At 37.9% G+C, this 18,109-nt stretch overlaps 1 pseudogene; it reads right to left on the bottom strand.

The window, feature by feature from the left end:
- Positions 1-10,200: 10,200 nt before the first annotated feature.
- Positions 10,201-18,109, bottom strand: part of LOC103090780 (metalloendopeptidase OMA1, mitochondrial-like) — a 9,264-nt pseudogene continuing 1,355 nt past the window's right edge.

Raw genomic sequence — 18,109 nt, forward strand, 5'->3', positions numbered from 1 at the left:
CCTCCCGAACCGGGGCACGAACCCGTATCCCCTGCATCAGCAGGCGGACTCTCAACCACTGCGCCACCAGGGAGACCCTCCTTTTTTTTTCAACCTCACAGATTGTGACCACTTCACTGATAAGGTAGAACATTTTTCCATAAGTGTCACTACTAGCAAATATAAATACAAAATGGTAAAAATATAAAATATTTTAGGAAGACAATGCATCAAATAACAATTAAAATGTACTAGGTAATTTATCTATGATAGGATTATTTAGCAATACCACAGATTCCCAATACATACTGTACAGGGGCAGCATATTTCCTCATCCATAAATTGTAAAGAGATTGAGTTGTCTGATAGATTTCACATTAAATGTAACTACATATTTAAATAATTATCCTTTTCAGAAAAAAAATACCAAGATGTCACTCTTCATCATAAAACCCTACAATTTCAATTCTTGGGTTTTTAAACAAAACCTCATAGCCTTATTTTCTACATTTTCGGAAGAAATTCACTTATCAATAATTATTCACAAACAGTTGCAACAATCCTTTAGAGTAACAATTATTAATCTCAATTTTAAAACCTAGGCTTGAAAGAGCTGTGATTCCAACACAGCTGTTTTATATTTCAATATCTCTTTTCACTATACCAGCTATTACATGGCATACCTAAGTTACTAAGCTACCCATAAATTGACACCCCAGCCTTATCAACATTTAAAACCATATACCTACACACTGCAAGCAATTTTTATCTTAGTTTCTTGGAGAAAGTGGTTCTTGGGGTAGTTTTCAAAGTTTATATGTCATGATTAGATTGATTAAACATCCATCCACTAGAGACTTAGAACTGGATAAGTTGTTGTATATTACTAGGAGTATGTTTTCTTGTTCTAATTTGAATTTTTAAATTTTAAAAAATTTCTATTTTAATTTTCAACCTAATAAATAACCTTGCAGATATAAGAGACATTGATCATCTAGAGGTACATTAACAAGAGCAAGAACGCCAGTCTGAAAGTGCATGTTACTCTTTGAAATGGAACCAACAAAAAAAGACGCCTTTGTCATAATTCCTGAGTCTTCACAGGGCCTTTTTATGCTATAGGGCAGGAGATGGATCTTGTGGTTTCAAGTTGTGTAAGAGGTGAGCTCATTGACTCCAGAAATGAGGGCACTAATGGTGTAGAGAGAACCTCTTCGTCCTTAGGCACTTGGCATTTTGTCAGTCCAGGTTGGGACTGGCTCCCGTGGAGCTTCAAAGATATGAGCAGGGAGAAGGGGGCCTAGTTTTGATGGATGATTGTCCTCCAAGAAGAATAATCCTCCCCCCACCCCGGCTTGGTTAGGTGGAATAGTAGTTTGTTACATAGATTTAGAACTTTGAACATTTTTATCTTAAAATATTTTTGATGTTTATGTGATTTATAAAAGAAGTCGCCATATTTTAAAACCTTTCATAGAAGGTTTATTAGGCAGCTTGTTGAGATTGAGCATTGTGCAGGAGGGGTTGCAACTCTTTCTCTCTTAACTCAGCCCAACTTCCCATTGCTTATTTTTGAAAAAGCCCTACGGACTCTAGTCATCAAATATTATTGAAACCCCATGTAAAATAACCAGAACATTTGTATTTTGTTTCCCTATGGATTACGCAAGGGTTTCCAAAATAATGCAAAATTTTTTGGCTAGCTTGTTTTGCACTTTGTGAACCTAACATTAAAACAAACCCACAAAATAGTTTTGTTTTGTTTTGTTTTTTCTTCATGACATATGAACCTAGTACACCCCTGGCTTTGTCAATTAGGCCACTAATAAGGAAATGATAGGAAACGAAAAGCCCAAAGAATGGATTTTCTTTACAACCAAACAAAATGCCCATCTAGCAAGTGGCATGATTACCGTCAGAGAAGCGCTTATAAAACAATGTAGTGTAATCAGTGAGGCATGCGCTTGAAGACAGACAGACTGTGGGGCTTCAGAATTGCTTTACCTTTCACTAGCCATACAGCTGACAAATTATTTGTCCTTTCCAAGCGCCGCTGTTATTTTTTCAGGTATAAAATGGGAATAATGGCAATTTTCATTCATTTATATTCTACATGTGTTGAGTGCCTATTACAAGCTACATACTCTCTGGAGCCAAGGAAATAGCAATGAAGAAAACAGACAGGAATCTCTGCCCTTGTGAAAGGCACCCTTTATTGGGGGTGAAAAAAAGATAAACATAACAATTAAATAAATGCATCGTGTGCTGAAGGATGAAAAAGAGGTAAATCTGTAAGATAGGCGGTACTAGTGAAAGTTATTTCAAGTAGTGTGGTTAGAAACAGCCTTGCTATAATAGTAACTTTGGAGAAATTGTTTTGAAGATGAGGGAGTGAATAGATCATAGCCAGGTGAAGATACTTCAGGAAGAGAGAATGTGGGTCTGTTTTTTTTGGCCACTAAGTTGCTGTTGTCCAAAATGAGAACACTTTGCTCTCATTTGCAGTGTCCCTTTAGGATCAACTTGGATGTAGGCTTCAGTGAACCTGGATTCAAGGTTATCCTTCCAATAGGGATGGAGTTAGAGGTGTCTCTAAGAGGGAGATGTCGGAATTAGAAGATAAATGTATGGTCTATGACCAATATCCTTCCTATGTATCATAGCAGAGAAACAGTTCAGAAATGGAGAAATGGAATTTTAAATTCTTAGATTGGCAATTTTCCTAATCTATAAATCAATCATGAGAACAGGAAAAAGAAGGGGGAAAAAAAAAACCTCGATGTTGCTCTGAATGTGTGTTTAAAATTAAACAGTCACAAACACTAGGCTCTGGTGATTCTTTTTCTTCATAAATAATTTTTTTTTGATTCTCCAGAAAAATCCATGCTAAAAAAGGCCACATACTGGAAAGTCTAGTTTAATATCAATACTATTAAGTTGAATATTAAGTTAATTCTTAAATATCAAATATGGTTAGATCCTATAGGATAACCTTCATTTTTAATTTGTAGGAAAAGCTTATGAAATGCCCCTTGCCTTACTTATAGGCATCTGATAAACTTATCTGGCTATTTCTCCACCGGTAATTTAATGGGAACCTGCTGTGAATCACTTTGTAAAACAAATCAAGTGCTCTGAATGCTTAGATATTTATGTGTCGGATTTTTCAAGAATGAGGAATATCTGTTTCTCCAGCAAGAAGGACAACTCAGTGCTATAGGAAAGTAAAACTAGTCACTTTATTTCTTTACTTCACTCTGTCTTGCTCAGGCTAGTTCCTGTGTGGCCCAGGGAGGATCATAGTTGAAACAACCATTAGAATGCATTGCACCCATCACTGGGGAAGTGAGTGAGGACTGGCCTGCTGTTTGCTTTGTTTCAGCTTTCTTACCAGTCACCCTGGTGAACGGAGAGGCTGGATTACCAGCCCAGGTTAAATAGCTCATGTTCAAACCATGACCCTGGGAACACAGAGAAAGCCTGTTTCCACCTCTGTCACACATGAATCCAGTTGTGTGTGGATTTTGCTCTTTGCTTCCCCGTGGATTTCCCTTCCACCTGTCCCCAGGATCATTGCTTTTCCCTCCAAAGCATGAGTACTTGATCCTGTCCTCCAGCTTAGCCTAACTCACTGTCCCTGTGCGAGCTAGATTTGAAGGAAGCTCTACTTGTGTGTGCAAACATAACAGAAGCAAAAGCATGCTGGAGAGGGTGTAGAGAAAAAGGAACCCTCCTGCACTGTTGATGGGGATGTAAATTGATGCAGCCACTATGGAGAACTGTATGGAAGTTCCTTAAAAAGCTGAAAATAGAGTTACCATATGATCCTGCAATCCCACTCCTGGCATATATCCAGAGAAAACCTTAATTTGAAAAGATACATGCACCCCAATGTTCATCACAGCACTATTTACAGTAGCTAAGACATGGAAGCAACCTAAACGTCCATCAACAGATGAATGGATAAAGAAAATGTGGTATGTATATATATTTATGTGTATGTGTATACACACACACACACACACACACACACACACACACACACAATGGAATATCACTCAGCCATAAAAAAGAATGAAATAATGCCATTTGCAGCAACATGGATGGACCTGGAGATTGTCATACTAAGTGAAGTCAGACAGAGAAAGACAAATATCATATGATATCACTTACATGTGGAATCTAAAAGGAAAAAAAAGACACAAATGAACTTATTTCCAAAGCTGAAAGAGACTCACAGACACAGAAAACAAACTTATGGTTACCAAAGGGGAAAGGGTGGAGGGATAAATTAAAAGTTTGGGATTAGCAGATATAAACTACTACATATAAAATAAACAACAATGTCCTACTCTATAGCACACAAAGTATGTTCAGTACCCTGTAATAAACCATAATGGAAAGGAATATGAAAAAGAATCTATATAGTATATTATAGATATATAACTATATAACTGAATCACTGTGCTTTACAACTGAAAGTTACATGATATTGTAAATCAACTATACTTCAATTTAAAAATTGTTTAACAAAGCAAAGGCTTTCGATTTTGTACTGGATTTTGTACTGGACCATTTGGTGCCCCATTCATATGTCTCTCTGTGAATTCATACTTAGCATTTATATCTGCCCACTTTTAACAGAGGATGCACCATAAATAGCATGTCAGCCTGGAAGACTCAGATTTATGTGAGTCATTATGCAGATGGTCGGGCTGATACCACCTCCCCACATTCACCACCTCCACTTCTTGGTCTTAAATAAGCTACCATGGTAAAGCCACATTCTACCTATCGGTATGGTCTCTAATATTTCTTTTATTTTTCACTCACTTATAATGCCAGGTTATAAGAATTATGCATGAATGTTATTTTTAAATCTGAGAGCTGTGTTTAGAAGATTTTGTTAGTACTTGCTCTAGCCAGGGCATTTTGTAGCAGTGAAAAGAAGTCCTTGGTCAGAGACACAGGGATTCGTAGGAAGCAGACATCTGTGTCTGGAAGTAAATTTGATATGACATGAGTGAGACACCAACAGTTTTTGCCCAGCCTTCTTTCTATCTTAATGCTATTGGGCCACTCATTCCCACCGCCACCCCACTCCCCATGCCAGTCCTCTATGTTACTTAGGAACTTAGGAATGCATCCATCAGGGCACAATACTGTACTGTAAACAGAGATGCAGAGAGGCTTCTCTCAGCTTCCTGGACACATTAGTCTCTCTCAGGAGGAGGACAGAGAAAATAATAGTCCTACAAACTCTAAACCCCCAACCCACAAATTGTTTTGATTTGAAACCCTCCTACCAGATCCACCCAATAATCTGTTGGGAGTTGAATTAATAAAACCTCTGGTGAATTAGAAACAAGTAGAATAAGAACCTCTCTCATTGAGGACCACAGAGACTGAGAATTTCCTTTCAATACAGTTTCAGACAGGCCCCTTTGAAACAACTTCTGGTCAAAACACAGCAGCCAGGCTTCCCTGGTGGCCCAGTGGTTGAGAGTCCGCCTGCCGATACAGGGGACACGGGTTCGTGCCCCGGTCCGGGAAGATCCCACATGCCGCGGAGGCTGCGCGTCCGGATCCGCAACGGGAGAGGTCACAACAGTGAGAGGCCCGTGTACCGCCAAAAAAAAAAAAAAAGAAAAAAAACACACAGCAGCCCAGGTGTATGGCACAGTCACAGAGTACTGTCTTTAGTACTATTTTTAGATTAAACAAATGGAAATGAGAATTTGCATTAACTTTCCAATTCTTTTTTATTTCTCCTTTCTAGTAAAGTGGGATTGGACGATCAGGGGTCCCTGTCTCCCAATCTCTTGAATTGGCATTGAATGACGTTCTGCTAAAACACTCAAGGAAGCTTCTGTTATTGTCTTCTCAAATGCATCCTAAGTTGACAGTTTAGTACTAAAGTAGACAGAAATTTAGAGATCTGAGTTCAAGCCACAAGCGGACTTCAAATCACTTCACCTTTCTGAGGGTCAAGTGATTTATCTATACATGGGAATAAAGGTAACACTCTCACAAGGTAGTTGAAAACACTAGATGATGTGTTTAAAAACATATGTGTGCATGTGTGTGTGTATAATTTTATTAGTTCCTTCTTTAATGGTAGAACTGACTTTGTTTTCCTAAAGTAAGTGATTTAACCTCACAGCTACTGAGTCTGTAAAATGGATTGGATTAGATCAGTGGTTCTCAACTGGGGCAAGTGGACATTTGTCACCGTCTGAAGACAGTTGGAAGAAGTATGTTACTGCCGTGGAGTGATAGAGGCCAGAGATGTTGCTAAACATCCTACAATGCATAGCACTGTCTCCACAACAATTATTTAGGTCAAAATGTCAATAGTGCCAAGACTGAGAAATGTTGGATTAGATGACCATTGAAAATGTGTATCAACACTAAAAGCTTTTTCCTCCCCTGATATATTATTGCTTCAATCAATTACAAATATTTGTTGAGTACCAATGGCTTCTCATTAAATTGAAGAAAATCTGAAATCTTGGTCATGACCTACAAAGTTCTATGTGATCTGGCTCTGGCCCATCTCAAGCTACTTTCAGCCACTCTCACTGTGGTCTAGCCATGCTGGCCTCCATGCTGTACCTTCAATATGTCAAACTCCTCAGGGATTTGAATGTTCATTGTATAGAAATCTTCTTGTCAGGTTTCTGCTTGTTTAACTTTCTCTTTTATTCACATCTCTGCTCAGATCTCACTTTATCTGAGAGATTTTTCTAACCATCTGATGTGAAATGTCATCATGCTCATGTTTACCCCCTTATGTTTTTGTCACTGTATTTTTGTTCACAGATTCATTCCTAGTGCCTAGTATGGCAAAGGTGCTCAAGAAACATGTTGTCAAATTAATAGCTTGGGATCCTGTGCCAGACACTTTTTTTTTGGTCTGTACTATTTCAATTCTGTTTTACTTTTAAATACTGGTTTTAATTTTGTAATTGTAACATGGAAGATGTCAGACATTTTTTAATACAAATAAAATTTAAAGGAAAAAAGATCTTATAAGGATTACAAAGATTATTGATTTTCTTCTCATGGAGGAAAAAATAGCAGTTCTTTTCACATAATTATTATATCTACAAGGGTAATGTTGGCTTAATTAACATTGTAGGAAAAAGTTTAAGTTTGTATTTATTTTGGAGCTAGTGATTGACAGAATAATACTTTTCTGTGTGCTTATTTTATTTGTTTTATTTTGCTTTGGTTTGTCTGAGAGTGCAAATGTTTCTCTCTCTCTCTCTCTCTCTCTCTCTTTCTGACATAGTATGTGGAGTCCTGACTTCTATGAGGGCAGGGCCAGATCTTAGTTCTGCTTGTGTTCAAGTTTTTGTCTCAAGGCAAAGATGTCACAGCATTCATTAATTTGACAATCTTCTGAATCAGTATGATTCATTTGGTATTTTCTTTTACTTGCCTCTTTATTTACATGAGCACAGTTAAGAGCTGCTGATAATACATGAAGAACTTCCTAGGGTGTGGTTAATAAAATATTCCTAAATTATACTAAGAGTCAAAAATGACTCTTTTTCTGGAGATTTTGTATGTCCTCTGGGGTAATAATTTGTGTGCCAGAAATATCTAATTGTCTCTATCAGCTTGCCTATAGATATTAAGAACGAATAATTTTTCAGTTTACTTCTCCAGGTTTAGCCTGACCTACCCTATAGTTGCAGGAATATTCTTTTTTATTCTGAGAGCTCCTAGTTTGTCTATGTGTCTGTCCTGCCTGAAGGAAACATTACTTGGCTTCCTGTAAAGTTGAGGGTCCTTTAGTGATAGACCAGATAACAAGCCAACTACCACGGAGGACATTTTAGGCATCAATTTTCCCATATAAATTATCTATATTACCCAAAATTTCTAAAATAAACCCATGTTTCTTCTACACATAGAAAACATATATAAAAAATAAAGATCAAGAGAATGAGAAGACAAGTCACAGACTGGGAGAAAATGTTTACAAAAGACATCTCTCTTAAAGATTATCTGAAATATGCAAAGAACTCTTGAAACTCAACAATAAGAAAATGGACAAACTTGAGTAAAAAATGGGCAAAATCGGGCTTCCCTGGTGGCACAGTGGTTGAGAGTCCACCTGCCAATGCAGGGGACACGGGTTCGTGCTCCAGTCCAGGAAGATCCCACATGCCGCGGAGCGGCTGGGCCCGTGAGCCATGGCCGCTGAGCCTGCGCGTCCGGAGCCTGTGCTCTGCAATGGGAGAGGCCACAACAGTGAGAGGCCCGCGTACCGCAAAAAAAAAAAAAAAAAAAAAAGGGCAAAATCTCTGAAGTGATATCTCACTAAAGAAGATATACAGATGGCAAACAAGCATTTGTAAAGATGCTCTGCATTATATGTCATTAGGGAATTACAAATTAAAACAACAATGCAAAACCACTACATACCTATTAGATTGGCCAAAATCTAGCACATTAACAATACACAAATGTGGAGTGACAGGAACACGCATTTATTGCTGGTGGGAAAGCCAAATGGTAGAGCCACATTAGAAGATAGGTTGGCAATTTCTTACAAAATTAAACATAATCTTACATCACACTATCCAGCTATCACCCTCCTTAGTATTTATTCAAATGAGTTGAAAAGTTGTGTCCACACAAAAACCTGCACACAAATGTTTATAGCAGCTTTATTCATAAGTGCCAAAATGTGGAAGCAATTAAGATGTCTTTCGGTAAATGAATGGATAAATCAACTGTGGTACATCCATACAACAGAATATTATTCAGCACTAAAAAGAAATGAGCTATCAAGCTGTGAAAAGACATGAAGGAAATTTAAATGCATATTACTAGGTGAAAAAGCTACATACTATATGATTTAGCTATAGGACATTCTGGAAAAAAGCACAAGAATGGGGCTTCCCTGGTGGCACAGTGGTTGAGAGTCCACCTGCCGATGCAGGGGACACGGGTTCGTTCCTTGGTCTGGGAAGATCCCACATGCCGTGGAGCAGCTGGGCCCGTGAGCCATGGCCGCTGAGCCTGCGCGTCCGGAGCCTGTGCTTCGGGAGAGGCCACAACAGTGAGAGGCCCGCGTACTGCAAAAAAAAAAAAAAAAAAAAAAAAAAAAAAAAAGCACAAGTATGGAGACAGTAAAAAAATCTGGTTGCCAGGGGTTGGGGGCCCGGGAAGGATGAATAGACAGAGCACAGAGGATTTTTAGGGCGCTGTAACTATTCTATACGGTACTATAATGGTAGATACATGTCATTTTGTATTTGTCAAAATGCATAGAATGTAAACACCATAAGAGTATCCTAATATAACCTGTGGATTTGGGTTATAATGATGTGTAGGCTCATTGATTATAATAAATATACCACTCCAGTGTGAAATGTTGATGACAGGGGAGAGTGTATGTGGGAGAGGGGAGCAGGGGACATAATAGAAACTCTGTACTTTCCATTCAGTTTTGCTGTGAACTTAAAATTACTCTAAAAAATAAGTTCTGCTAAAAAATTAAGCATAGAAAGATAAAGAAAAGGTGTAGGAATATTGTTTCCCCACTCTGGGCACAGCATTTGTGAGAGAATAGCTACCATCCATTGAAAAGTAAAGCAAAAGGAATTTGGCAAACAAAAGACATAAGGAAAAACAGGTTCTGGTAAGATCTCTAATTAAGTGGTAAATATGTTCACTTGAAGGAATATATTTTCACTGAGGTGGTCTGCTAATTGAGCAAAAGACTTAATTTTGAATGCTTTCTTAAATATCAAGCCAATACCCCAAGTTATCTTTAGCTTCTCTTCCATTCTCGAGCCAGGTACATGGTATCCTCCAAATGGAGGCTAAAGACTGAGCTGCTTGATTTTTCACAGCGACTGAGTAACAGGCTTTCTGCAAGGATGGATTGATTTCTGGGTCACTTTCCCCACAGGCTTAGAGTAATCCCTTGCACACAGTAGAGATGCAATTAATAATTTTTTAAAGTGTAATATAAATTTATTCTGTGACATTTTCTTCATTGAAGATTTTTAAAATAGATTAAAATAATCAGTGTTTCATAAAAAATAAATACATCAGAGGAATTTAGTTAACGCCTGTAACATAGATGGCTTGACCATGACTATCCATTTTTGTTTTCATGTCAAACATCATTTTTAAAAAAGTAATATAAAAATGATAGATTGCTGCATTCTACATGTCCTGTGTCTCAAACATTTTAAATCAACTTCCAGTTTTTTTTTTCTCAACTCTGTATGTTAATGGCATTTGCTCCTGTTTTTAAATGGGAAGAGTATCCATTTTTTTTAACAGTGATATTTAGGTCTTCTTTTTCTGATTCTTCAAGAAAATGCTTCATGCCAAGCTTGAATAGTAATTGAGGGTCTGGTTCAGAAAGCAGTAGGCAATTACAGAGAGCCAGTGGTAAGAATCTATCAAAGTGCTCAGCTCAATTTCCATGAGAAGGGTGTGTGCATAACCATTCTGGAAACTTGGGATGACCATGGAGGCTACCTGCAAATTTCATCTGCTGCTGAAACACTGGACTGGCTCTGACATCCACAGAAGACTTTGCAGCAAACTATAGTCCAATTTTGTCAACTTCGGCCTCTAATATTCTACTGTTCGGTCAATCAAACATATACTCTTGCAATGCAGACTTTCTCAAAAGTGTCCAACTATCTCAAGGACAAACCGCCCAAATCACTGTGTGAAAAATCAAACCTAAGAAATCCAATAAATCAATCAAGTTAGTCTTTTATTACAGCCTGCCCAAATACTGCATGTTCTATTTCATAGCCCAGAAGGAAGAAAAGTTGATGAATATCAGTTACACTATGTAAAAGCTCAGTGAAGATAAACATTTGTCCATTTGGAATCACAAAGGAAGTGCTGGCTCAGCACATATACTAAAATTGGAATCACAAAGGCATTTATCTGGGGAATCAACCACATGAATAATCTCAGAGATCCCTAGGATATCTTTACTGTGCTCAGTTAGACGATAAACCACGTCTTGTCCTTAACAGTGGTATTTGTTGTTTTTCTTTTTCTTTTTTCTTATTTTATTGGAGTCTAGTTGATTTACAATGTTATGTTAATTTCTGCTATACGGCCAAGTGATTCAGTTATATATACATATTATTTTTCATATTCCTGTCTTTTATGGTTTATCACGGGATACTGAATATAGTTCCCTGTGTTATACAGTAGGACCTTGTTGTTTATAAATCCTATATATACTAGTTTGCATCTGTTAATCCCAAAGGCCAAGGGGGAAGGGTGTGAGGGAGGGAAGGATTGGGATTTGGGACATCTTTCTGAGTTAGCATATATCATTTTAAAATTCTTCCATCCATGTTTCATGTTCCAGTGCTGATAAAATTCTGAAATGTTCTTTTCCCGATTATAGGAGCTTTTTGCTCTTTCCTATGACTGGACTTATTCCAGCTGAGTAAAATAAAACAACGGCATGTAGCAATCCAAGTAATAACTTCCAATTTTTGTCTTCTTTATACTTTCTTTAGATAGTTCCTTCTGATTAGGAGGAAGTATTTGCCACCATTTCCTTATTTCCCTGAATATTTACAGAGATTACAAGTAGTTTCTGCACTGGTTTAAGAATTATCAGTAAGAGAGGAATCGGACAAGTTGAAACTGTGAAATGTGGAAACTCCTGATGTCTCTTATGGGAGAACAATTTGGAGGACACAACTTCTTTTATCAGTAGGTGCCTTGAAAAAGAGTCATTCTGTGCAGTAATTTTTTGTAGTCATCCAAATTTCCTTACTTTTGGTACTCTAGAGGCATCCTGTTCTTTTGTTATTGAAAATCCTATGGAAATAAAAGTTTCCAAGCAGAAAAGTCAACTTACCGCACTGATTTATTCCCAGGCCCTGATACTGACTTACTATATGGTTCATTTGCACTAAATGACAGTCTGGTGAGGTTACAGCTAGTGTGTTACATTTTCTCCAGTTGGTCAGTGAATTAAATCAGAAGAAAACACAATTTCTACTAGCGGACTACAATCCACAGATGAAGCTTATCTTTCTTTTGCTTGATTTACCCTAACAGTGGCAAAAGTGATGAGTCCCTCCAATTAGTGACTGTGTTTGTTTATTTGCTTTTCTGAGTGAGTTAGTAAGCTTTGCAATTGTCTATATCATTTTCTCCCTTACTGTAAACTCAATGAAAGAAAGGGTTTTGGCTTGATTCCCATTAGAACACCAACACCAGACACAATACCTGCAAATAATAGATGCTCAGTCAATTTGTTGAAGGAAAGAATGTATGAACAAGCAAAGCTGAGTTTTCTTTTTTTTTTTGCAAATCTGATTCTTGAACGTTCATTAGAGCACTATGGTATAGTCAATTAGCCTTGAACTAGAAATCAAATACTCAGATTCAAGGCACTATTCCATCCATTTTTATTATCTATCCTTTCATAAATCGTGAAAGCTCTGAGACTCAATTTCCCCACTTGAAAAATGAGTAGAAATCAATCTGACCAGCTAATTCTAAGACCTGGAGACTTTATCTACATAAGGCCGATGAAAGCACTGTGAGTTTTAAGCTGCTGTATAAACGCGTGATCAGACATGGCGTGTCACACTGACATCAATCAGGGAAATAATTTACAAAGTGAGTGGGAAGTGTCAGGAGGTAGAGAATGCTTAATTTGCCAGAATTCTCAGGGCAGTATGGTATATAGTTGGAAAAAACATTTGATAAGCTACATGAGCTGTAAGTGCAATCCTTTACCACTCCCATTCATGTTCCACTTTCAAATAATACCCAATAAAACTTTCTTGTAAGAAGAAATTCTCCACTGGACTTCCCTGGTGGCACAGTGGTTAAGAATCTGCTTGCCAATGCAGGGGACACGGGTTTGAGCCCTGGTCCAGGATCACGCCACAGAGCAACTAAGCCCATGTGCCACAACTACTGAGCCTGTGCTCTAGAGCCTGCGAACCACAACTACTGAGCCCACATGCCACAACTACTGAAGCCCGCGCACCTAGAGCCCGTGCTCCGCAGCAAGAGAAGCCACCACAATGAGAAGCCCGCGTACCGCAACAAAGAACAGCCCCTGCTCGTCGCAACTAAAGGAAGCCCACATGCAGCAATGAAGACCCAACACAGCCAAAAATAAATAATAAATTAATTAATTTAAAAAAAAAAAAGAAGAAGGTCTCCACTTAATTGCAGATCTTTCGAAAATAGGGTGCAGTATAAGTATGGAGACAGAGGTGTGTTGCTTGAGGCACAGAGGGTGAATTGTTTTCTACAACTTTCCCTAGAAATTAATCAAAGAGACAAACTTTTATTTCTTTAAAGTAAAACGTTGAGACGATGCCTGCCTACCAAAGATACCAAATCAAAAGGCTGCCTGGGATGTACACATATTGTAATGGTCCAACCTCATATATAATCATGTCAGAATCATATCGGACTATATCAGACCTAAAGAAAATCTCATCTTTGTTCCATAAGGTCAAATATATTAATGTAGGTGAGACCAAGCTCAATCTTCTTAGCCAAAAAGTTAATCTCACATAATAATGTGGGGACAAACCCGGAGCCAAAACCCAGTATTCTACCTCATGCAGTACGAAATGTTTTACAAGTGATTATATTTTAAGTATTGATTAAAAAGCATTGGACAGATCAGTTCTGTGTACCATGTTTTTCCATTCCTGTTTTCCAAATGGATGGCCTACATTTAAACTAGGCCGATGAAAACTGGTAACAGCTTGCTAATGGATGTCAGAATCTTAGCTCATTTTATTCGAGTGTCCCTTCATTTCTTCCTTAATTCATCAAACATGTATTAGATGCCTAAATGGTCCAAGCATCTGGAGTTGCATAGGGAATTACAGTAAATACAAACAAACATTGTGTGTATGTGTGATCTGAAATGTTTACTAGTTACGGTCTGAGATAAGAAACATACCAATAAGTAAAACATTTGGCTCTTGGGCTAATTTCCAAGACAAGTTCGAAAAAATGTCTATTTTCTGTGTTCCCTCTTCACAACTGTGTTGAATCTGGAATATAAAGCCACTAGAGATTTGACCGCAGTATTTCATTTCTCTCATACAAATTCAATAGAATACTGACATTCAGATTATGCCTACTCTCATCTTGATACATTTCCAAGATTACCTGAAAATCTTAAAACAGTTTGAGACAGACTCTCCAATACATTAATTCATTCATTCAGCAAACATTTACAATACCCATCATGTGTCTGGCACAGTGAATAAGTACTGGGGGGTTAAAACACAAATGAGGCTGCTCCAGAAGAACTCATTATTTGTAAAAAATATGGCTAACCTAATTTAGAATTTACTATATGACTACAAAGATAAAACTGGGAGGATGCTTTGAAATACCTTTCTATGGCTATGAAAAATTTGTCCAAGATCTTTGGCCCTCCTTACAGCTTTCCTCCCTAGCAGCTTATTTTCTAAGTTTTCTACCTTTCTTCCCCTTCCCGCTCCCCTTCCTCTTCCTCCTCTCTGCCTCTTTTTCTGCTTCTTTTTCTGCCTCTTTTTCTGCTTCTTTTTCTGCTTCTTTTTCTGCCTCTTTTTCTGCCTCTTTTTCTGCTTCTTTTTCTGCTTCTTTTTCTGCCTCTTTTTCTGCTTCTTTTTCTGCTTCTTTTTCTGCCTCTTTTTCTGCTTCTTTTTCTGCTTCTTTTTCTGCCTCTTTTTCTGCTTCTTTTTCTGCTTCTTTTTCTGCCTCTTTTTCTGCTTCTTTTTCTGCTTCTTTTTCTGCCTCTTTTTCTGCTTCTTTTTCTGCTTCTTTTTCTGCCTCTTTTTCTGCTTCTTTTTCTGCCTCTTTTTCTGCTTCTTTTTCTGCCTCTTTTTCTGCTTCTTTTTCTGCTTCTCCTCCTCCTTGTCCTTCTCTTCTTCCTTCTTTTCTTTTTTTAATGGATGACACTCTATGTCTATGACTATATATGAACTGGACCTTCATCTGACTGAGTAGTTTTAGATCTATGTTTCCAGAATTCTTTAGAGCTTTCCGTGAAGACTCCTTGGGGTTGACTAATCCAGTGGCGTTCCAGGCTCCCTTTCTTCACCTGATCGCTGGCAGCTTCACAAAGAACTGCTACTGAAATCGGAGCTTTGAGAAAGATTTCATTTGAAAAAAGAGTTCTTAGGCATCTTTAAATTTTAGATTCATTCTCTTTCTTGTCTAATTTTCATCTTTGGAGGATAAACTGAGGCAAACAGAGGAGAAGTGATAGTATCAATACTACATAGCTACCTAGAGAGAACTATATTTGAACATGGGTCTTTCATTCTCAGATGCTCATCCCTTTAGGTTATTCCAGGCAACAGTTCTCCTCTGCCATACTGCCCACTGTAGAGGTAGAAATCTCTGTCTGGAATTGTAAAGACAAGAGTGTCACCATGTGCTGTGTGTTTCCCCTCAAGTGTAGACTTAACTACCTCTTAACTTCCTTTTAGCTTTAATCAGGAACACTCTGTCCATAATTTTCAAAATGTAATTCAATTTAGAAGACATGAACTATGAATTTAATAAATTGACTATGCTAGTTTGTAAACACTAGGTTAAAATATATATATAATCCTTGAAAAGGAGTTTCTTATCAATTTCTTTAGGGATTGGGGACACAGACATGCATACATCTTCAGTGAAACTAGATCTATATTAGTGTCTTGTTGTTATGAGTTGAATTGTGTCCCTCAAAAGACATGCTGAAGTTCTAACCCCCCATACCTCATAAAGTGGCCTTATCTGATTGCAGATGTGACTTATAAATTAAAGTGAGGTCATACTGGAATAGGGTGGGACCCTAATTCAACATGATTGGTGTCCTTATAAGAAGATGGCCATGTGAAGACACAGAGACACAGGGAGAACACCGTGTGAAGATGGAGGCAGAGATTGGAGTGATGCACCCATAGTCCAAAGAATACAAAAGACTGCCAGCCATCATTAGAAGCTAGGAGAATGTCATGGACTAGATTGTCCCTCAGAGTCCTCAGAAGAAACCAAACCTGATCTTGACTCTCAAATTTCAGACTTCTAGCCTCCAGAACTCTTAATCAATAAACTATTGTTTTAAGCCACCCAGTTTGTGGTATTTTGTTACAGCAGCCACAGGAAACTTATACACATGAGCAAAGTTCACAGATGAGGAAGCCATTACCAACCTTGCCATGTGTCTGGCACTCTGCTGGGAGAAGGTGACATTTGAGTTGGGCACTCAGGAGGAAGTCAGAGTCGGCCAGAGAGAAAAGGGAGTATGTGTGTTTACAGCACAGAAGAAAGCAGGAGCAAAGGACAGGATTTGGAAAGGTCTTTTGGTGTTTGAGTAATGCTGAGTAGCTCTGTATAGCTCCAGTGTGGAACATAAATTGCTTGGTGCTTGGGCAAAGACTGATGCAATGCCCTTTTGCAACAAGAGAGTTTACTTAAATCAAGAAAAACTTCAAGTTTTGGAATCACTGTGTGTTTTTGTCTCTCTCTCTGTGTGTGTGTGTGTGTGTGTGTGTGTGTGTGTGTGTGTGTGTGAGTTTAAATATGTACTTATCCCCAGATGGTTTTTCTTTCTTTCTTTTAATTTCTTTTTAATTATGGCAGCTATTCTCCAAACATGTTTTTGTTTATCTCAAACTAAGTATACAGTTTCAACATATGGAGCATATTTTGTTTTACTTCAGTTTATCTTAAGAAATCAGCTTTCCTAACTCTTGTTGGCAGTGAACCCAAATGATTTCTTACTTTTTCTTTCCCTCTCTACTTTCTCCTTTTCTCTCAGTTACAATTTATCTCGATCTCCCTCACTCTCACTTTCTCACCATTCCTCTCTCCCTCCTTTCCTCCCTTCTTTCCTTTTTTCCTTCCTTCCTCCCTGCTACCTTTCCTCCTTCCTTTCTCCCTTCCTTCTCTTCCTTTTCCTTCTGGGAGGTCACAAAAGATTTCCCACGTTGATGAACCAGCTCATTTAGTGGCAGAAACCAATAGTTCCTTGGCTTGTGGACATTTAATCAGCCTAGAAAATATACAAACTGGAACTAATGTTAATAAACAAGTCAGGGATATTATTTTGTCTTTCATTTATAATATTATGAACCTGGCATTCTAGTCTGTTCATAATCTGAGCCCAAACTATATTATCACCCTTAGTTTTGCATGATGTGTTTTCAAACCTCAGTGTATTTGGATCTCCTGTTCTTCCTTTTCTTAGGAAGCTTATTTTCATCCTCTCAGCCTACAGCACTCCACTTACCCTACAAGATCCAGCTCAAATATCCCTCCCTTTAAACACATTTTATGATGCTCACTGGCAGAATTAATCTTTTTCTCCCCTGGATTCTCCTAGAGCTTTGCACATTCCTCTATCTTTGCTTTATTATGATTGGTATTTATTTTCATACATGTCTCCTCCATTAAACTGAGGTCAAAAATGGTTTCTCATTGTCGCAAAATCTGCTGTGTCCAATAGGCACAAAGCACTTCATAAATTCTCACTGAAGACATGCTTGAGTGGAAAGAGATTGCTATCCTCATACAAGAAGCAAAAAGCTTGTCTTTAATATCCATGCAACTCTTCCTTAAAATCATTTGCAAACTTCCCAATGTGAAGGGTACTAGAAATGTCAGAAACTGGGCATTTGAAGAGAAAGCCACTTAGAAAGCTGAATATAATATTGACAAGGAAAAATAAAATAAAATAAAATATTGATAGTGGAACTTATCCTTTCTTGGTGTGTATATTCATGTAGCAGAAACTGGGCATTCTAGTGAACTTCAAATACAGTGTAGGAGCTCAGTGATATATTCATGAATGTTTCTGCAGTGTCACTAGAAGAAAAAGTTTTACCACTCATACCAAGCCTGAAATCAGTTACACTGTGCTGAGATAGTTTATGAGGGCAACTGTGCTGTAAGTGACTCATGAGGTCTGCCAGAAGAATGAAAGTAGAAGTAGGGGCACATGTGTCATGTATACTTAATGTCTGTACTCCCCAAAAACAGAGCCTATGTCTTTCTTCTTAAAACCCCCAGCACATTACTTGACACATTGAATATGATCTACAAAGGGCTTTTGAATGAATGAATGAAGATTGCCTAACCTGATACATAGCAGGAA

The sequence above is a fragment of the Lipotes vexillifer genome, unplaced genomic scaffold (genome assembly GCF_000442215.2).
Source record: "Lipotes vexillifer unplaced genomic scaffold, Lipotes_vexillifer_v1.1 scaffold855, whole genome shotgun sequence".
Classification (NCBI taxonomy): Eukaryota; Metazoa; Chordata; class Mammalia; order Artiodactyla; family Lipotidae; genus Lipotes; species Lipotes vexillifer.